Source organism: Chanodichthys erythropterus, chromosome 20 (assembly GCF_024489055.1).
Source record: "Chanodichthys erythropterus isolate Z2021 chromosome 20, ASM2448905v1, whole genome shotgun sequence".
Lineage (NCBI taxonomy): Eukaryota > Metazoa > Chordata > Actinopteri > Cypriniformes > Xenocyprididae > Chanodichthys > Chanodichthys erythropterus.
The window spans coordinates 808,657-829,037 of NC_090240.1; the positions used below are offsets into that span (position 1 = coordinate 808,657).

Below are 20,381 nucleotides of genomic sequence, written 5' to 3' on the forward strand. Positions count from 1 at the left end.
ACTGAAAACTATAAACATGAAAAGTATGAGCGTGTGCAGCACTCAATACTTAGTTGGGGCTCCTTTTGCCTGAATTACTGCAGCAATGCGGCGTGGCATGGAGTCGATCGGTCTGTGGCACTGCTCAGGTGTTATGAGAGCCCAGGTTGCTCTGATAGTGGCCTTCAGCTCTTCTTAATTGTTGGGTCTGGCATATGGCATCTTCCTCTTCACAATACCCCGTAGATTTTCTATGGGGTTAAGGTCAGGCGAGTTTGCTGGCCAATTAAGAACAGGGATACCATGGTCCTTAAACCGGGTACTGGTAGCTTTGGCACTGTGTGCAGGTGCCAAGTCCTGTTGGGAAATGAAATCTGCATCTCCATAAAGTTGGTCAGCAGCAGGAAGCATGAAGTGCTCTAAAACTTCCTGGTATACGGCTGCGTTGACCTTGGACCTCAGAAAACACAGTGGGCCAACACCAGCAGATGACATGGCACCCCAAACCATCACTGACTGTGGAAACTTTAGGCTGGCCCTCAAGCGACGTGGATTGTGTGCCTCTCCTCTCTTCCTCCAGACTCTGGGACCCCGATTTCCAAAGGAAATGCCAAATTGACTTTCATCAGAGAACGTAACTTTGGACCACTCAGCAGCAGTCCAGTCCTTTTTGTCGAGGCGCCTCTGACGCTGTCTGTTGTTCAAGAGTGGCTTGACACAAGGAACGAGACAGCTGAAAACCATGTCTTGCATACGTCTGTGCGTAGGGGTTCTTGAAGCACTGACTCCAGCTGCAGTCCACTCTTTGTGAATCTCCCCCACATTTTTGAATGGGTTCTGTTTCACAGTCCTCTCCAGGGTGCGGTTATCCCTATTGCTAGTACACTTTTTTTCTACCACATCTTTTCCTTCCCTTCGCCTCTCTATTAATGTGCTTGGACACAGAGCTCTGCGAACAGCCAGCCTCTTTTGCAATGACCTTTTGTGTCTTGGCCTCCTTGTGCAAGGTGTCAGTGGTCGTCTTTTGGACAACTGTCAAGTCAGCAGTCTTCCCCATGACTGTGTAGCCTACAGAACTAGACTGAGAGACCATTTAAAGGCCTTTGCAGGTGTTTTGAGTTAATTAGCTGATAAGAGTGTGTGGCACCAGGTGTCTTCAATATTGAACCTTTTCACAATATTCTAATTTTCTGAGATAGTGACTTTGGGATTTTCCATAGTTGTCAGCTATACTCATCAAAATGAAAAGAAATAAACATGTGAAACCTCTCAGTCTGTGTGTAATGAATGAATATGATATATACAAGTTTCACTTTTTGAAAGGAATTAGTGAAATAAATCAACTTTTTGATGACATTCTAATTATATGACCAGCACCTGTACACGAGCTGCGGTCCTTTAGACCAGTGGTTCCCATCAGTCAGGCGTGTTTGATTAGATGTCTCCCTGATCAAACACACCCGATCCAACTCATCAGCTCGTTGGTAAAGACTCCAAGACCTCAGACGGGCGCATCAGACAAGAGTGACATTCAAGACGTGCAGTGCTGGTTTGGGAACCGCTGCTTTGGAACAACGGCGACCGTTTCATAAGGGTGCGAGACGGTGCCACCCTGCCAGCCACCCCACCGCAGGTACATAGAGACTCCTTGTGAAGCTCCAGCGACATTCCCTCTGCTATTAACCACAACGATTTGCAGTCCCCCAAAAGGGGAAGCACACCGTTCCTGGAGACACTGCAATACCAGGTCGATGCGTGGAGTGGACGGAGCAAGCCCCGGTTCCGGCTCCATGAGCCAAAAATCCATTTAATATGTAGTCCCCAGATAGGGGACGTATCAGATATTAAACTGATAAGAACAGATACTACACTTGATCTTAGCCAAAAGGCCGAGAAGCGATGCCGTTGCCAAGCAGTGGGGGCAGACCCGGCAAAGGCGACGCCCATCTGGGCCGCGGTGGGTTTCGTACTTTGCCTCTAGGACCACTGCTGTCGATCAGATCGTTTGTTAAATAGTGGAGATGATTTGAAACAACCTGCTTTCGCGAACTGGTCCTAGGTTTTTCCATCGACCTCCACAAAAGCACCGCAGTACAATTCTCTGGACTCCCTAGGTCGTTCTTGATCAGGAGGGGGGAAAAAAAAAGCTCAACTTTAACATTTGGATAGTGTGACGAGTCCCTCGTTCTTCCTGCTACGGCCGGCCAGTGGGTGTGGCTGGGAGACTCATCAAGTGAACCATGTACACCCGTGCTTCCCTCTATAAAGCTTGGGCTTTGTTTGGCGTGGTGTGTTGCTTGCTCCTGGGTGCTTTGGTTTTGATTTTGGTCTTTGTTTATTTTGAGTTCCTTATTCATTTAAATGTGGTTCTGTCTGATGTTTGGTTATTGATGTGTCTGACAGAAATTGTGTTTGGTTTTGTTGATTTCTTGTTTCATATATTTTCTTATTTATGCTGATAAATCTCTTTTCGTTGCAACCTACCAAGCTGCCTATGTCCTCCGTTTCATTTGTCACGGCTTTGAGCCGGTCGTGACAATAGCGACCACGGGGTCATTTAGAAAACGGCCGTGGTCGAGTGCCCCCAAAAGCCTGTCGTCCCTGAAGGAAAACTCAGAACTTTGCGAAACCAGGCGAGCGCACGCAACACCCGATTCCATAAAAGGGGCGTGCAAACACACACGGAGCCACAGACAACGCTACGACTGTTAGAAACCACAGGTTCTCTCGGCACCACCTAATCTTCTTTCAACCAGTATGTCCAGGGGAGAGCGCGAACGCAGTCCCCCACTACCATAAATTATGCAGTCGAGATTCCCACATTTGGGGAATTCGCAGGGGTCAGCACAACCAGAGTGCAATGGCCGAGCCTCGCCCTGGGTGAACCACCTTCCTGATCATGGTGTCTCCCCTGCCAGGTAAGTATGAGTCCCCAGGCCTCCAGTCAGAGGCTACCCTATCCCTCTTTGCCGTCCTCATCAACGGTGACCCCCTCCCCCACCCCAAGCAAAGGAAGGGCGTGTCCCTTCCATTACTTGACTGCGATTTCCGTGACCATGCCTTCAAGCCGGCAAACTGCCAAGCACCTACAGGTGCTGGTCGTATGATTAGAATGTCATCAAAAAGTTGATTTCTTTCACTAATTCCTTTCAAAAAGTCAAACTTGTATATTATGTACATTGCACACAGACTGATATATTTCAAATGTTTATTTCTTTTAATTTTGATGATTATAACTGACAACTAAGGAAAATCCCAAATCCGGTATCTCAGCAAATTTAGAATATTACTTAAGACCAATACAAAGAAAGGATTTTTAGAAATCTTGGCCAACTGAAAACTATAAACATGAAAAGTATGAGCGTGTGCAGCACTCAATACTTAGTTGGGGCTCCTTTTGCCTGAATTACTGCAGCAATGCGGCGTGGCATGGAGTCGATCGGTCTGTGGCACTGCTCAGGTGTTATGAGAGCCCAGGTTGCTCTGATAGTGGCCTTCAGCTCTTCTTAATTGTTGGGTCTGGCATATGGCATCTTCCTCTTCACAATACCCCGTAGATTTTCTATGGGGTTAAGGTCAGGCGAGTTTGCTGGCCAATTAAGAACAGGGATACCATGGTCCTTAAACCGGGTACTGGTAGCTTTGGCACTGTGTGCAGGTGCCAAGTCCTGTTGGGAAATGAAATCTGCATCTCCATAAAGTTGGTCAGCAGCAGGAAGCATGAAGTGCTCTAAAACTTCCTGGTATACGGCTGCGTTGACCTTGGACCTCAGAAAACACAGTGGGCCAACACCAGCAGATGACATGGCACCCCAAACCATCACTGACTGTGGAAACTTTAGGCTGGCCCTCAAGCGACGTGGATTGTGTGCCTCTCCTCTCTTCCTCCAGACTCTGGGACCCCGATTTCCAAAGGAAATGCCAAATTGACTTTCATCAGAGAACGTAACTTTGGACCACTCAGCAGCAGTCCAGTCCTTTTTGTCGAGGCGCCTCTGACGCTGTCTGTTGTTCAAGAGTGGCTTGACACAAGGAACGAGACAGCTGAAAACCATGTCTTGCATACGTCTGTGCGTAGGGGTTCTTGAAGCACTGACTCCAGCTGCAGTCCACTCTTTGTGAATCTCCCCCACATTTTTGAATGGGTTCTGTTTCACAGTCCTCTCCAGGGTGCGGTTATCCCTATTGCTAGTACACTTTTTTTCTACCACATCTTTTCCTTCCCTTCGCCTCTCTATTAATGTGCTTGGACACAGAGCTCTGCGAACAGCCAGCCTCTTTTGCAATGACCTTTTGTGTCTTGGCCTCCTTGTGCAAGGTGTCAGTGGTCGTCTTTTGGACAACTGTCAAGTCAGCAGTCTTCCCCATGACTGTGTAGCCTACAGAACTAGACTGAGAGACCATTTAAAGGCCTTTGCAGGTGTTTTGAGTTAATTAGCTGATAAGAGTGTGTGGCACCAGGTGTCTTCAATATTGAACCTTTTCACAATATTCTAATTTTCTGAGATAGTGACTTTGGGATTTTCCATAGTTGTCAGCTATACTCATCAAAATGAAAAGAAATAAACATGTGAAACCTCTCAGTCTGTGTGTAATGAATGAATATGATATATACAAGTTTCACTTTTTGAAAGGAATTAGTGAAATAAATCAACTTTTTGATGACATTCTAATTATATGACCAGCACCTGTACACGAGCTGCGGTCCTTTAGACCAGTGGTTCCCATCAGTCAGGCGTGTTTGATTAGATGTCTCCCTGATCAAACACACCCGATCCAACTCATCAGCTCGTTGGTAAAGACTCCAAGACCTCAGACGGGCGCATCAGACAAGAGTGACATTCAAGACGTGCAGTGCTGGTTTGGGAACCGCTGCTTTGGAACAACGGCGACCGTTTCATAAGGGTGCGAGACGGTGCCACCCTGCCAGCCACCCCACCGCAGGTACATAGAGACTCCTTGTGAAGCTCCAGCGACATTCCCTCTGCTATTAACCACAACGATTTGCAGTCCCCCAAAAGGGGAAGCACACCGTTCCTGGAGACACTGCAATACCAGGTCGATGCGTGGAGTGGACGGAGCAAGCCCCGGTTCCGGCTCCATGAGCCAAAAATCCATTTAATATGTAGTCCCCAGATAGGGGACGTATCAGATATTAAACTGATAAGAACAGATACTACACTTGATCTTAGCCAAAAGGCCGAGAAGCGATGCCGTTGCCAAGCAGTGGGGGCAGACCCGGCAAAGGCGACGCCCATCTGGGCCGCGGTGGGTTTCGTACTTTGCCTCTAGGACCACTGCTGTCGATCAGATCGTTTGTTAAATAGTGGAGATGATTTGAAACAACCTGCTTTCGCGAACTGGTCCTAGGTTTTTCCATCGACCTCCACAAAAGCACCGCAGTACAATTCTCTGGACTCCCTAGGTCGTTCTTGATCAGGAGGGGGTTGAAAAAAAAAAGCTCAACTTTAACATTTGGATAGTGTGACGAGTCCCTCGTTCTTCCTGCTACGGCCGGCCAGTGGGTGTGGCTGGGAGACTCATCAAGTGAACCATGTACACCCGTGCTTCCCTCTATAAAGCTTGGGCTTTGTTTGGCGTGGTGTGTTGCTTGCTCCTGGGTGCTTTGGTTTTGATTTTGGTCTTTGTTTATTTTGAGTTCCTTATTCATTTAAATGTGGTTCTGTCTGATGTTTGGTTATTGATGTGTCTGACAGAAATTGTGTTTGGTTTTGTTGATTTCTTGTTTCATATATTTTCTTATTTATGCTGATAAATCTCTTTTCGTTGCAACCTACCAAGCTGCCTATGTCCTCCGTTTCATTTGTCACGGCTTTGAGCCGGTCGTGACAATAGCGACCACGGGGTCATTTAGAAAACGGCCGTGGTCGAGTGCCCCCAAAAGCCTGTCGTCCCTGAAGGAAAACTCAGAACTTTGCGAAACCAGGCGAGCGCACGCAACACCCGATTCCATAAAAGGGGCGTGCAAACACACACGGAGCCACAGACAACGCTACGACTGTTAGAAACCACAGGTTCTCTCGGCACCACCTAATCTTCTTTCAACCAGTATGTCCAGGGGAGAGCGCGAACGCAGTCCCCCACTACCATAAATTATGCAGTCGAGATTCCCACATTTGGGGAATTCGCAGGGGTCAGCACAACCGGAGTGCAATGGCCGAGCCTCGCCCTGGGTGAACCACCTTCCTGATCATGGTGTCTCCCCTGCCAGGTAAGTATGAGTCCCCAGGCCTCCAGTCAGAGGCTACCCTATCCCTCTTTGCCGTCCTCATCAACGGTGACCCCCTCCCCCACCCCAAGCAAAGGAAGGGCGTGTCCCTTCCATTACTTGACTGCGATTTCCGTGACCATGCCTTCAAGCCGGCAAACTGCCAAGCACCTACAGGTGCTGGTCGTATGATTAGAATGTCATCAAAAAGTTGATTTCTTTCACTAATTCCTTTCAAAAAGTCAAACTTGTATATTATGTACATTGCACACAGACTGATATATTTCAAATGTTTATTTCTTTTAATTTTGATGATTATAACTGACAACTAAGGAAAATCCCAAATCCGGTATCTCAGCAAATTTAGAATATTACTTAAGACCAATACAAAGAAAGGATTTTTAGAAATCTTGGCCAACTGAAAACTATAAACATGAAAAGTATGAGCGTGTGCAGCACTCAATACTTAGTTGGGGCTCCTTTTGCCTGAATTACTGCAGCAATGCGGCGTGGCATGGAGTCGATCGGTCTGTGGCACTGCTCAGGTGTTATGAGAGCCCAGGTTGCTCTGATAGTGGCCTTCAGCTCTTCTTAATTGTTGGGTCTGGCATATGGCATCTTCCTCTTCACAATACCCCGTAGATTTTCTATGGGGTTAAGGTCAGGCGAGTTTGCTGGCCAATTAAGAACAGGGATACCATGGTCCTTAAACCGGGTACTGGTAGCTTTGGCACTGTGTGCAGGTGCCAAGTCCTGTTGGGAAATGAAATCTGCATCTCCATAAAGTTGGTCAGCAGCAGGAAGCATGAAGTGCTCTAAAACTTCCTGGTATACGGCTGCGTTGACCTTGGACCTCAGAAAACACAGTGGGCCAACACCAGCAGATGACATGGCACCCCAAACCATCACTGACTGTGGAAACTTTAGGCTGGCCCTCAAGCGACGTGGATTGTGTGCCTCTCCTCTCTTCCTCCAGACTCTGGGACCCCGATTTCCAAAGGAAATGCCAAATTGACTTTCATCAGAGAACGTAACTTTGGACCACTCAGCAGCAGTCCAGTCCTTTTTGTCGAGGCGCCTCTGACGCTGTCTGTTGTTCAAGAGTGGCTTGACACAAGGAACGAGACAGCTGAAAACCATGTCTTGCATACGTCTGTGCGTAGGGGTTCTTGAAGCACTGACTCCAGCTGCAGTCCACTCTTTGTGAATCTCCCCCACATTTTTGAATGGGTTCTGTTTCACAGTCCTCTCCAGGGTGCGGTTATCCCTATTGCTAGTACACTTTTTTTCTACCACATCTTTTCCTTCCCTTCGCCTCTCTATTAATGTGCTTGGACACAGAGCTCTGCGAACAGCCAGCCTCTTTTGCAATGACCTTTTGTGTCTTGGCCTCCTTGTGCAAGGTGTCAGTGGTCGTCTTTTGGACAACTGTCAAGTCAGCAGTCTTCCCCATGACTGTGTAGCCTACAGAACTAGACTGAGAGACCATTTAAAGGCCTTTGCAGGTGTTTTGAGTTAATTAGCTGATAAGAGTGTGTGGCACCAGGTGTCTTCAATATTGAACCTTTTCACAATATTCTAATTTTCTGAGATAGTGACTTTGGGATTTTCCATAGTTGTCAGCTATACTCATCAAAATGAAAAGAAATAAACATGTGAAACCTCTCAGTCTGTGTGTAATGAATGAATATGATATATACAAGTTTCACTTTTTGAAAGGAATTAGTGAAATAAATCAACTTTTTGATGACATTCTAATTATATGACCAGCACCTGTACACGAGCTGCGGTCCTTTAGACCAGTGGTTCCCATCAGTCAGGCGTGTTTGATTAGATGTCTCCCTGATCAAACACACCCGATCCAACTCATCAGCTCGTTGGTAAAGACTCCAAGACCTCAGACGGGCGCATCAGACAAGAGTGACATTCAAGACGTGCAGTGCTGGTTTGGGAACCGCTGCTTTGGAACAACGGCGACCGTTTCATAAGGGTGCGAGACGGTGCCACCCTGCCAGCCACCCCACCGCAGGTACATAGAGACTCCTTGTGAAGCTCCAGCGACATTCCCTCTGCTATTAACCACAACGATTTGCAGTCCCCCAAAAGGGGAAGCACACCGTTCCTGGAGACACTGCAATACCAGGTCGATGCGTGGAGTGGACGGAGCAAGCCCCGGTTCCGGCTCCATGAGCCAAAAATCCATTTAATATGTAGTCCCCAGATAGGGGACGTATCAGATATTAAACTGATAAGAACAGATACTACACTTGATCTTAGCCAAAAGGCCGAGAAGCGATGCCGTTGCCAAGCAGTGGGGGCAGACCCGGCAAAGGCGACGCCCATCTGGGCCGCGGTGGGTTTCGTACTTTGCCTCTAGGACCACTGCTGTCGATCAGATCGTTTGTTAAATAGTGGAGATGATTTGAAACAACCTGCTTTCGCGAACTGGTCCTAGGTTTTTCCATCGACCTCCACAAAAGCACCGCAGTACAATTCTCTGGACTCCCTAGGTCGTTCTTGATCAGGAGGTGGGAAAAAAAAAGCTCAACTTTAACATTTGGATAGTGTGACGAGTCCCTCGTTCTTCCTGCTACGGCCGGCCAGTGGGTGTGGCTGGGAGACTCATCAAGTGAACCATGTACACCCGTGCTTCCCTCTATAAAGCTTGGGCTTTGTTTGGCGTGGTGTGTTGCTTGCTCCTGGGTGCTTTGGTTTTGATTTTGGTCTTTGTTTATTTTGAGTTCCTTATTCATTTAAATGTGGTTCTGTCTGATGTTTGGTTATTGATGTGTCTGACAGAAATTGTGTTTGGTTTTGTTGATTTCTTGTTTCATATATTTTCTTATTTATGCTGATAAATCTCTTTTCGTTGCAACCTACCAAGCTGCCTATGTCCTCCGTTTCATTTGTCACGGCTTTGAGCCGGTCGTGACAATAGCGACCACGGGGTCATTTAGAAAACGGCCGTGGTCGAGTGCCCCCAAAAGCCTGTCGTCCCTGAAGGAAAACTCAGAACTTTGCGAAACCAGGCGAGCGCACGCAACACCCGATTCCATAAAAGGGGCGTGCAAACACACACGGAGCCACAGACAACGCTACGACTGTTAGAAACCACAGGTTCTCTCGGCACCACCTAATCTTCTTTCAACCAGTATGTCCAGGGGAGAGCGCGAACGCAGTCCCCCACTACCATAAATTATGCAGTCGAGATTCCCACATTTGGGGAATTCGCAGGGGTCAGCACAACCGGAGTGCAATGGCCGAGCCTCGCCCTGGGTGAACCACCTTCCTGATCATGGTGTCTCCCCTGCCAGGTAAGTATGAGTCCCCAGGCCTCCAGTCAGAGGCTACCCTATCCCTCTTTGCCGTCCTCATCAACGGTGACCCCCTCCCCCACCCCAAGCAAAGGAAGGGCGTGTCCCTTCCATTACTTGACTGCGATTTCCGTGACCATGCCTTCAAGCCGGCAAACTGCCAAGCACCTACAGGTGCTGGTCGTATGATTAGAATGTCATCAAAAAGTTGATTTCTTTCACTAATTCCTTTCAAAAAGTCAAACTTGTATATTATGTACATTGCACACAGACTGATATATTTCAAATGTTTATTTCTTTTAATTTTGATGATTATAACTGACAACTAAGGAAAATCCCAAATCCGGTATCTCAGCAAATTTAGAATATTACTTAAGACCAATACAAAGAAAGGATTTTTAGAAATCTTGGCCAACTGAAAACTATAAACATGAAAAGTATGAGCGTGTGCAGCACTCAATACTTAGTTGGGGCTCCTTTTGCCTGAATTACTGCAGCAATGCGGCGTGGCATGGAGTCGATCGGTCTGTGGCACTGCTCAGGTGTTATGAGAGCCCAGGTTGCTCTGATAGTGGCCTTCAGCTCTTCTTAATTGTTGGGTCTGGCATATGGCATCTTCCTCTTCACAATACCCCGTAGATTTTCTATGGGGTTAAGGTCAGGCGAGTTTGCTGGCCAATTAAGAACAGGGATACCATGGTCCTTAAACCGGGTACTGGTAGCTTTGGCACTGTGTGCAGGTGCCAAGTCCTGTTGGGAAATGAAATCTGCATCTCCATAAAGTTGGTCAGCAGCAGGAAGCATGAAGTGCTCTAAAACTTCCTGGTATACGGCTGCGTTGACCTTGGACCTCAGAAAACACAGTGGGCCAACACCAGCAGATGACATGGCACCCCAAACCATCACTGACTGTGGAAACTTTAGGCTGGCCCTCAAGCGACGTGGATTGTGTGCCTCTCCTCTCTTCCTCCAGACTCTGGGACCCCGATTTCCAAAGGAAATGCCAAATTGACTTTCATCAGAGAACGTAACTTTGGACCACTCAGCAGCAGTCCAGTCCTTTTTGTCGAGGCGCCTCTGACGCTGTCTGTTGTTCAAGAGTGGCTTGACACAAGGAACGAGACAGCTGAAAACCATGTCTTGCATACGTCTGTGCGTAGGGGTTCTTGAAGCACTGACTCCAGCTGCAGTCCACTCTTTGTGAATCTCCCCCACATTTTTGAATGGGTTCTGTTTCACAGTCCTCTCCAGGGTGCGGTTATCCCTATTGCTAGTACACTTTTTTTCTACCACATCTTTTCCTTCCCTTCGCCTCTCTATTAATGTGCTTGGACACAGAGCTCTGCGAACAGCCAGCCTCTTTTGCAATGACCTTTTGTGTCTTGGCCTCCTTGTGCAAGGTGTCAGTGGTCGTCTTTTGGACAACTGTCAAGTCAGCAGTCTTCCCCATGACTGTGTAGCCTACAGAACTAGACTGAGAGACCATTTAAAGGCCTTTGCAGGTGTTTTGAGTTAATTAGCTGATAAGAGTGTGTGGCACCAGGTGTCTTCAATATTGAACCTTTTCACAATATTCTAATTTTCTGAGATAGTGACTTTGGGATTTTCCATAGTTGTCAGCTATACTCATCAAAATGAAAAGAAATAAACATGTGAAACCTCTCAGTCTGTGTGTAATGAATGAATATGATATATACAAGTTTCACTTTTTGAAAGGAATTAGTGAAATAAATCAACTTTTTGATGACATTCTAATTATATGACCAGCACCTGTACACGAGCTGCGGTCCTTTAGACCAGTGGTTCCCATCAGTCAGGCGTGTTTGATTAGATGTCTCCCTGATCAAACACACCCGATCCAACTCATCAGCTCGTTGGTAAAGACTCCAAGACCTCAGACGGGCGCATCAGACAAGAGTGACATTCAAGACGTGCAGTGCTGGTTTGGGAACCGCTGCTTTGGAACAACGGCGACCGTTTCATAAGGGTGCGAGACGGTGCCACCCTGCCAGCCACCCCACCGCAGGTACATAGAGACTCCTTGTGAAGCTCCAGCGACATTCCCTCTGCTATTAACCACAACGATTTGCAGTCCCCCAAAAGGGGAAGCACACCGTTCCTGGAGACACTGCAATACCAGGTCGATGCGTGGAGTGGACGGAGCAAGCCCCGGTTCCGGCTCCATGAGCCAAAAATCCATTTAATATGTAGTCCCCAGATAGGGGACGTATCAGATATTAAACTGATAAGAACAGATACTACACTTGATCTTAGCCAAAAGGCCGAGAAGCGATGCCGTTGCCAAGCAGTGGGGGCAGAGCCGGCAAAGGCGACGCCCATCTGGGCCGCGGTGGGTTTCGTACTTTGCCTCTAGGACCACTGCTGTCGATCAGATCGTTTGTTAAATAGTGGAGATGATTTGAAACAACCTGCTTTCGCGAACTGGTCCTAGGTTTTTCCATCGACCTCCACAAAAGCACCGCAGTACAATTCTCTGGACTCCCTAGGTCGTTCTTGATCAGGAGGGGGGAAAAAAAAAAGCTCAACTTTAACATTTGGATAGTGTGACGAGTCCCTCGTTCTTCCTGCTACGGCCGGCCAGTGGGTGTGGCTGGGAGACTCATCAAGTGAACCATGTACACCCGTGCTTCCCTCTATAAAGCTTGGGCTTTGTTTGGCGTGGTGTGTTGCTTGCTCCTGGGTGCTTTGGTTTTGATTTTGGTCTTTGTTTATTTTGAGTTCCTTATTCATTTAAATGTGGTTCTGTCTGATGTTTGGTTATTGATGTGTCTGACAGAAATTGTGTTTGGTTTTGTTGATTTCTTGTTTCATATATTTTCTTATTTATGCTGATAAATCTCTTTTCGTTGCAACCTACCAAGCTGCCTATGTCCTCCGTTTCATTTGTCACGGCTTTGAGCCGGTCGTGACAATAGCGACCACGGGGTCATTTAGAAAACGGCCGTGGTCGAGTGCCCCCAAAAGCCTGTCGTCCCTGAAGGAAAACTCAGAACTTTGCGAAACCAGGCGAGCGCACGCAACACCCGATTCCATAAAAGGGGCGTGCAAACACACACGGAGCCACAGACAACGCTACGACTGTTAGAAACCACAGGTTCTCTCGGCACCACCTAATCTTCTTTCAACCAGTATGTCCAGGGGAGAGCGCGAACGCAGTCCCCCACTACCATAAATTATGCAGTCGAGATTCCCACATTTGGGGAATTCGCAGGGGTCAGCACAACCGGAGTGCAATGGCCGAGCCTCGCCCTGGGTGAACCACCTTCCTGATCATGGTGTCTCCCCTGCCAGGTAAGTATGAGTCCCCAGGCCTCCAGTCAGAGGCTACCCTATCCCTCTTTGCCGTCCTCATCAACGGTGACCCCCTCCCCCACCCCAAGCAAAGGAAGGGCGTGTCCCTTCCATTACTTGACTGCGATTTCCGTGACCATGCCTTCAAGCCGGCAAACTGCCAAGCACCTACAGGTGCTGGTCGTATGATTAGAATGTCATCAAAAAGTTGATTTCTTTCACTAATTCCTTTCAAAAAGTCAAACTTGTATATTATGTACATTGCACACAGACTGATATATTTCAAATGTTTATTTCTTTTAATTTTGATGATTATAACTGACAACTAAGGAAAATCCCAAATCCGGTATCTCAGCAAATTTAGAATATTACTTAAGACCAATACAAAGAAAGGATTTTTAGAAATCTTGGCCAACTGAAAACTATAAACATGAAAAGTATGAGCGTGTGCAGCACTCAATACTTAGTTGGGGCTCCTTTTGCCTGAATTACTGCAGCAATGCGGCGTGGCATGGAGTCGATCGGTCTGTGGCACTGCTCAGGTGTTATGAGAGCCCAGGTTGCTCTGATAGTGGCCTTCAGCTCTTCTTAATTGTTGGGTCTGGCATATGGCATCTTCCTCTTCACAATACCCCGTAGATTTTCTATGGGGTTAAGGTCAGGCGAGTTTGCTGGCCAATTAAGAACAGGGATACCATGGTCCTTAAACCGGGTACTGGTAGCTTTGGCACTGTGTGCAGGTGCCAAGTCCTGTTGGGAAATGAAATCTGCATCTCCATAAAGTTGGTCAGCAGCAGGAAGCATGAAGTGCTCTAAAACTTCCTGGTATACGGCTGCGTTGACCTTGGACCTCAGAAAACACAGTGGGCCAACACCAGCAGATGACATGGCACCCCAAACCATCACTGACTGTGGAAACTTTAGGCTGGCCCTCAAGCGACGTGGATTGTGTGCCTCTCCTCTCTTCCTCCAGACTCTGGGACCCCGATTTCCAAAGGAAATGCCAAATTGACTTTCATCAGAGAACGTAACTTTGGACCACTCAGCAGCAGTCCAGTCCTTTTTGTCGAGGCGCCTCTGACGCTGTCTGTTGTTCAAGAGTGGCTTGACACAAGGAACGAGACAGCTGAAAACCATGTCTTGCATACGTCTGTGCGTAGGGGTTCTTGAAGCACTGACTCCAGCTGCAGTCCACTCTTTGTGAATCTCCCCCACATTTTTGAATGGGTTCTGTTTCACAGTCCTCTCCAGGGTGCGGTTATCCCTATTGCTAGTACACTTTTTTTTCTACCACATCTTTTCCTTCCCTTCGCCTCTCTATTAATGTGCTTGGACACAGAGCTCTGCGAACAGCCAGCCTCTTTTGCAATGACCTTTTGTGTCTTGGCCTCCTTGTGCAAGGTGTCAGTGGTCGTCTTTTGGACAACTGTCAAGTCAGCAGTCTTCCCCATGACTGTGTAGCCTACAGAACTAGACTGAGAGACCATTTAAAGGCCTTTGCAGGTGTTTTGAGTTAATTAGCTGATAAGAGTGTGTGGCACCAGGTGTCTTCAATATTGAACCTTTTCACAATATTCTAATTTTCTGAGATAGTGACTTTGGGATTTTCCATAGTTGTCAGCTATACTCATCAAAATGAAAAGAAATAAACATGTGAAACCTCTCAGTCTGTGTGTAATGAATGAATATGATATATACAAGTTTCACTTTTTGAAAGGAATTAGTGAAATAAATCAACTTTTTGATGACATTCTAATTATATGACCAGCACCTGTACACGAGCTGCGGTCCTTTAGACCAGTGGTTCCCATCAGTCAGGCGTGTTTGATTAGATGTCTCCCTGATCAAACACACCCGATCCAACTCATCAGCTCGTTGGTAAAGACTCCAAGACCTCAGACGGGCGCATCAGACAAGAGTGACATTCAAGACGTGCAGTGCTGGTTTGGGAACCGCTGCTTTGGAACAACGGCGACCGTTTCATAAGGGTGCGAGACGGTGCCACCCTGCCAGCCACCCCACCGCAGGTACATAGAGACTCCTTGTGAAGCTCCAGCGACATTCCCTCTGCTATTAACCACAACGATTTGCAGTCCCCCAAAAGGGGAAGCACACCGTTCCTGGAGACACTGCAATACCAGGTCGATGCGTGGAGTGGACGGAGCAAGCCCCGGTTCCGGCTCCATGAGCCAAAAATCCATTTAATATGTAGTCCCCAGATAGGGGACGTATCAGATATTAAACTGATAAGAACAGATTTTTTTTTTTTTTTTTTTTTGAAAAGTTTTATTGTCACCATTTTCAATCTTTCACTTTTTCACACACATTTTCATTTTCGAGCACAAATTTTTTTTTTTTTTTTTTTTTTTTTTTTTTTTTTTTTTTTTTAAAACAAGCAATAATAAGTAACGTCAGCCATTGTGTTTTGTCTTGTTTGTTTCAAGTCCATTTTGTGTGTGTGTTAAAATGTGTGGGCATCTTAAAAGTAAAATACAAAATTTAAAACAAGCATCTCGTTCTTTTTTCTCTAATAAAATCCAATTTCATTTGATAAAACACAATAAAAACAACAATTAATAGCCTTTAAAAGTCCTATGTTGTGCAAAACCGGGGGTGAGTCCTTAGCAAATTAGTCTTCACCCCACTCTCCAGAACAGGCACGTGAGATGCCACTTCATGGGCTCAGCGGAGATCCCCTCTCCTCCGGCCCGCTGGCCCGCTGTTCCCGTAGCCAGATTGGTGAGGGTGCATCTACGGGCGGCCAGGGCTGTTGGCGGCCGGGACCCTCTCCGTGCGACCCCGGCCCCCCCGTCCGAATATCGTCGTCCGGTACCCCTGCAGCATTGATGTTACCTTTAGCTCGCATGCATGGAGGGTCACCGTAACGCCCTTCCCTACCAGCAGGTTTCTGGTGGCCCAGATGGCATCCTTGATGACATTGAGGGTGAGCCAGAGCGAGGTGAATTTCTGTGCCGTCAAGTCCTTCAAGCCCCGGCCCACCCCAAGGATGGCGAGCTGGTACCCGAACTGGGCCCCACCCGCTGGTAGGCACGGGAAATACAGGGGGCCGGTTTTGGCCCACAGGTCCCGCGCAGCGCCGCACTCCCAGAGCAGGTGGTGGACGGTCTCCGGGGAATTGCAGCCGGACCGAGGGCAGGTGGGGTTTTTGGCCATGCTTCTGGAGTGCATAACTGCCCTGACCGGGAGGATCTCATGAGCCACCATCCACGATAAGTCCTTGTGCCTGTTCTGGAGAGCGGGGTGAGCAGCGTTCCTCCAAACTTGTTTGGCCTCACGTAATGTGAGGCCTGGAACTGGACTCACCGGTTCCCGGTCCTGCACAAGAGAGACAAGATGCTTGTGATTAGTTAAAATGGTGACATCTTCACTTTCTAAAAAGTATTTCTTTAAAAACTTTTTTATAAAACTGTACTCTTTAGGCAAGTTAAAAGACACTGGGGTTTTCAAGTCCACTGGTAAAATTTTCAATGTTCTTAGGTAAGACCCCATCCAAAATCGCGCCATTGCAGCCGTCTTGTTTTCTTTGGATGGGGTCATGGCATAACTAATGTGCAGGGCGGTGAAGCGGCTGCCTAAAAACAGGTGGGGGTCTGGGAGGCCTTTTCCACCATTCTCCGGCCTTTTCTTCACGATCTCCCTCTTCAGGCGCTCCCACTTAGACCCCCACAGGAAATAAAACACCGCCCTCTCCAGCTCCGCAAGGAATCGCCGAGGGGGACTAAAAACAGAACAGACAAGTAAAATTAGAGGTAAAATCACAGATTTAAAAATTAAAACCTTGCCCTCAAACGTCAACTGTCTTAGTCCCCAAAACCCCAGTCTTTGCCTAACTTTCCCTAACATGTCAGTCCAGTTTCCCCGTCCTCCACCCTCGCTGTCAAATTTTACTCCTAAAACTTTAAAATCGTTGTCTTTAAAAGTCAAGTCGAGTTCACCTGTGTCTATGTCTCCCCACGGCCCGAAGAGCTGGGCCTCGGACTTGTTCCTGTTAAGCTTAGCGCCCGAGGCCCGACCGTACCAGTCAGTCAAGTCCAAAGCTCTTCGTATGGATAAAACGTCCGTGGCTAAAAGAGTTACGTCGTCCATGTATAAAACACAGGTCGCCGTCAGTCCACCCGTCCCAGGCACGTCCAGTCCTTTGATCCATTTATCCCTTCTCAAGATCTGTGCCAGTGGCTCAATACAAGCCACATACAAAAGAGGAGATAAAGGACATCCTTGACGGACACCACTGTGGATATTCACAGATTTGGAAAGATGCCCGTTTACAAGGATTTTGCTGACTGTTCCCTTGTACAGCAGTCCCACCCAGGCTATAAATCTCTCTGGAAACCCCATTTTTTGCAGTACCTGAAAAAGGTACTGGTGCGAGACTCGGTCAAATGCTTTTTCAAAGTCTAAATTTAGCACCACTAGCCGAATATTTCTGTCTCTCGCATAACAGATGGAGTCTCTAATCAACACTAGGCTGTCTGTTATCTTCCTCCCTGGTACGGCACAGGCTTGATCCGGGTGGATCACGTCTTCTAAAACAGTCGACATTCGTTTGGCTAAAATTTTACTAAAAAGTTTGCAGTCAACATTTAAAAGAGAAATAGGTCGCCAATTCTTTAAGTCAGTCTTGTCTCCTTTTTTTCCCAGAAGCGTCACTATCCCTATTCTAAAGCTGTCAGGGAGTCTGTCGAGTGTGTCAAACTCTTTAAAAACTGTGAGTAAGTCGTGTGCTAAAATATCCCAAAACGTCACATAAAACTCTAGGGGTAGTCCGTCTAGTCCTGGGGATTTTCCCCGCTTAAAACCTCTAAGAGCTTCTTGCATTTCTAAAATAGTAAAATCTTGGGATAAAAGCGTGTGTTGTCCCTCCAACTTTTTCTCTATAAAAGACAACACTTCTTTTAAAATCTCACTGTTTGTTCCCTTAATACTGTATAAGTCCTCATAAAATGTTTCTATTTCATTTAAAATTTCCTTTGTCGTGTTTGACTCCCTCCCTCCTGTTTTTAAAGTTGTGATTGCCCCTCCCCGCGTTATGACCTTTTTAAAAAAGTACCTGGTACATTTTTCACCTTCCTCAATATCTCTTTCTTTACTTCTTAAAATAATTCCTTTGTTTTTTATTGTAGAACAGGTTGACATTTCTCTTTTTACTTCTTTTATTTCTTCACTAAAATCAAAACCATTATTAAAAAGATTAAAATACCTCTGTAATCGCTTCTGCAGCCCCATCATGCGGTTTTCTTCCTTTTTCTTTTTTTCCTTCCCTATCTTACTAAAAAACTCTTTTGTCCGTCCTTTAACCATCTCCCACCATTGTGCTCGTGTCTCATAGAAGTCTTGGAGAGTTTGCCATTGGCTAAACTGCTCCCTGTATTTTCTAACTACCTCCTCATCCTCTAACAGGGAGCAGTTTAGCTTCCACAAACCTCCACCTACCGTCACACCAACAGGAAGTGATAGAGTGCAGGACAGCATGGAGTGATCTGAAAAAAAGAGGGGGGTTAATCTAGCATCGGTTGGCGGGAAGTCACGTGTAAAAACATAGTCTATTCGAGAGGCTCTGGTACCATCACCATTAAACCAGGTGTAGCCCGCCTCTCTTTGATGCATTGTTCTAAAACAGTCAACTAATTTAAAATCTTTGACTAAACCTTGTAATAAAACCGATGTCTTGTCCACCCTAAAATCCTCTGTTGCCCTTTTCCTGTCTTTCTGAGTTAAAACACAATTAAAATCCCCTGCCACAACTAAGGGGACTCTGCCTAGCATGTGGGGCTGCAAGTCTTCTAAAAGTTCATACCTCTCGTTTTTTTCTGTAAAACCATATACATTAAGAACATTAAAATCTCTACCTAAAAAAGTCAGTTTTGCAAGAGTTGCCCGCCCGTCTCTCACCACTGTGCTACCCTTCACCAAGATATGGGGGTTATTAATTAAAATTGCAACACCATCGTTCTTGTTAGAATTTGACCCACTCCAAATGGAAGGGCCTTGAGTCCACAACTCCTCCCACCTCCTGTAACTTGTTAAAAAAGGTAAAGCACATTCTTGTAATAAAACGACATCTGACTTAAAAGACTTTAAAAAGGATAAAATGCTCTGTGCTCGTAAGATGGACTTCACACTTCTCACATTGATAGTGGAGAAAGTGAGTGCCATGAGCAGAATTAAAAGGTATGAACTTATCTTTTGTCTTGAGATTAAAAGGGAAACAGAATTACAGAGGCAGACATTAAAAACGGATTAAAATCATGTGTTGAACTGTGTCACTAGCTCCTATCTTAACCCAGGGGGCCCGGGATCAGGAGGGCAAGTGCCTGATTCCTCAAGAGCCACAGAGGGAAACTCTTGTGACTCTTTCGGTGTCGATGTTCTTAGCTTTATGTGCAAAAAGGACACTTCATTGGGGGATTCTGAGGGCCACATACGATCCAGATCTTCCGAGGGGGAACTATCTGGATGATGCGTTACCCTCAGCTTTTTCTCCTTTTCAAATAATGGAGATCCCGCAGGCCTTTTCTGCACCTGAGCATTTGGGAGTGTACAATCAGTCTCACTCCCACTTGAAACAGTTTGGAGGGAGGAATCGGTCTCCTCCTCACTCTCTGTTTCTTGGACTTTTCTGTCAGGGGAGGAGGGGACTTCCTCTCCCACCATGTCTGACTTTGCCTCTTTGGCCGCCCCACTTCCTCCTTCCTGTCCAGTCCCTGAGGTTGGCTGGAAATTCAAATTTCCCGCCAAAACCTTAGGCCCCGCCTCCTTGTCTCTTTGTTCCTCCATTTCCTCTTTTTGTGGGGCGGCCATCTTGTTTCCTTTCAACTTGTTGGCAAAACTCTTAGGGCAGTCTCTGTAGAGATGGTTTGTTTCTCCACAAAGATTGCACCGTCTGCCATTGGTACAATCATCAAAACTGTGACCAATTTCTCTACACTTCCCACATACTAACTCTTGGCATGCTTCAGCGAGATGCCCAACTCTGCCACACTTCCTGCACAGTTTAGGCATTCCTTGATAATGTATGTAGCCTCTGTTCTCTCCAAGCACAATCATGGAAGGCAGATGTTTCAGGCCCTGGTAGCCCCCAGCGTCTTCCCATTGTTTAATGGGAATTCGCCAGGAGCATGTCCAGATGCCATCTTCATCTAACACTTTGACAGGCTGGCCTCGAACAGTGCAAAATCTACCCAACCAGACACAAATATCATCTCCAGTCACTGTTTCATTAAACATCCTGACAATCACAGTTTTAAGTGTGTTATCCGATAGTTTCTCCACAGTGAACATGGAGAACTGGGCTTTAACTGAATCAAACCTTTGCCAAAAGTCATTAAGAAGGGCAGCAGTTTTAAAACTTACATCAAATCCTTTGTTCTGAGGCAGAGTCATCAAACAATTTAAATCATCACATTTAAAAGCTAAGGTCTTTTGGATCAGCTTCCTGGAAAAGTCCATGCGGGACATTCCCAGGAGCTTCCCCTCAACCTCCCTAAATAAAAAGCGAACGCTGTGGTGCCTCCGCACGCCGGCAC

General features: G+C 46.7%; 9 non-coding genes across 9 annotated transcripts; all 9 read right to left on the minus strand.

The window, feature by feature from the left end:
* Positions 1-1,689: 1,689 nt before the first annotated feature.
* LOC137010141 (U2 spliceosomal RNA) lies at positions 1,690-1,880 on the minus strand. The gene has a single exon (XR_010893215.1). It is a non-coding gene; the product is annotated as a U2 spliceosomal RNA (small nuclear RNA).
* Positions 1,881-2,741: 861 nt separating this feature from the next.
* LOC137010024 (U1 spliceosomal RNA) lies at positions 2,742-2,905 on the minus strand. The gene has a single exon (XR_010893104.1). It is a non-coding gene; the product is annotated as a U1 spliceosomal RNA (small nuclear RNA).
* A 2,095-nt stretch (positions 2,906-5,000) lies between these two features.
* On the minus strand, positions 5,001-5,191 carry LOC137010142 (U2 spliceosomal RNA). Its single transcript, XR_010893216.1, has one exon. It is a non-coding gene; the product is annotated as a U2 spliceosomal RNA (small nuclear RNA).
* An 864-nt stretch (positions 5,192-6,055) lies between these two features.
* LOC137009971 (U1 spliceosomal RNA) lies at positions 6,056-6,219 on the minus strand. The gene has a single exon (XR_010893056.1). It is a non-coding gene; the product is annotated as a U1 spliceosomal RNA (small nuclear RNA).
* A 2,095-nt stretch (positions 6,220-8,314) lies between these two features.
* LOC137010143 (U2 spliceosomal RNA) lies at positions 8,315-8,505 on the minus strand. The gene has a single exon (XR_010893217.1). It is a non-coding gene; the product is annotated as a U2 spliceosomal RNA (small nuclear RNA).
* An 861-nt stretch (positions 8,506-9,366) lies between these two features.
* LOC137009972 (U1 spliceosomal RNA) lies at positions 9,367-9,530 on the minus strand. The gene has a single exon (XR_010893057.1). It is a non-coding gene; the product is annotated as a U1 spliceosomal RNA (small nuclear RNA).
* Positions 9,531-11,625: 2,095 nt separating this feature from the next.
* LOC137010145 (U2 spliceosomal RNA) lies at positions 11,626-11,816 on the minus strand. Its single transcript, XR_010893219.1, has one exon. It is a non-coding gene; the product is annotated as a U2 spliceosomal RNA (small nuclear RNA).
* An 862-nt stretch (positions 11,817-12,678) lies between these two features.
* On the minus strand, positions 12,679-12,842 carry LOC137009973 (U1 spliceosomal RNA). Its single transcript, XR_010893058.1, has one exon. It is a non-coding gene; the product is annotated as a U1 spliceosomal RNA (small nuclear RNA).
* Positions 12,843-14,938: 2,096 nt separating this feature from the next.
* Positions 14,939-15,122, minus strand: LOC137010242 (U2 spliceosomal RNA). Its single transcript, XR_010893295.1, has one exon. It is a non-coding gene; the product is annotated as a U2 spliceosomal RNA (small nuclear RNA).
* Positions 15,123-20,381: the final 5,259 nt, after the last annotated feature.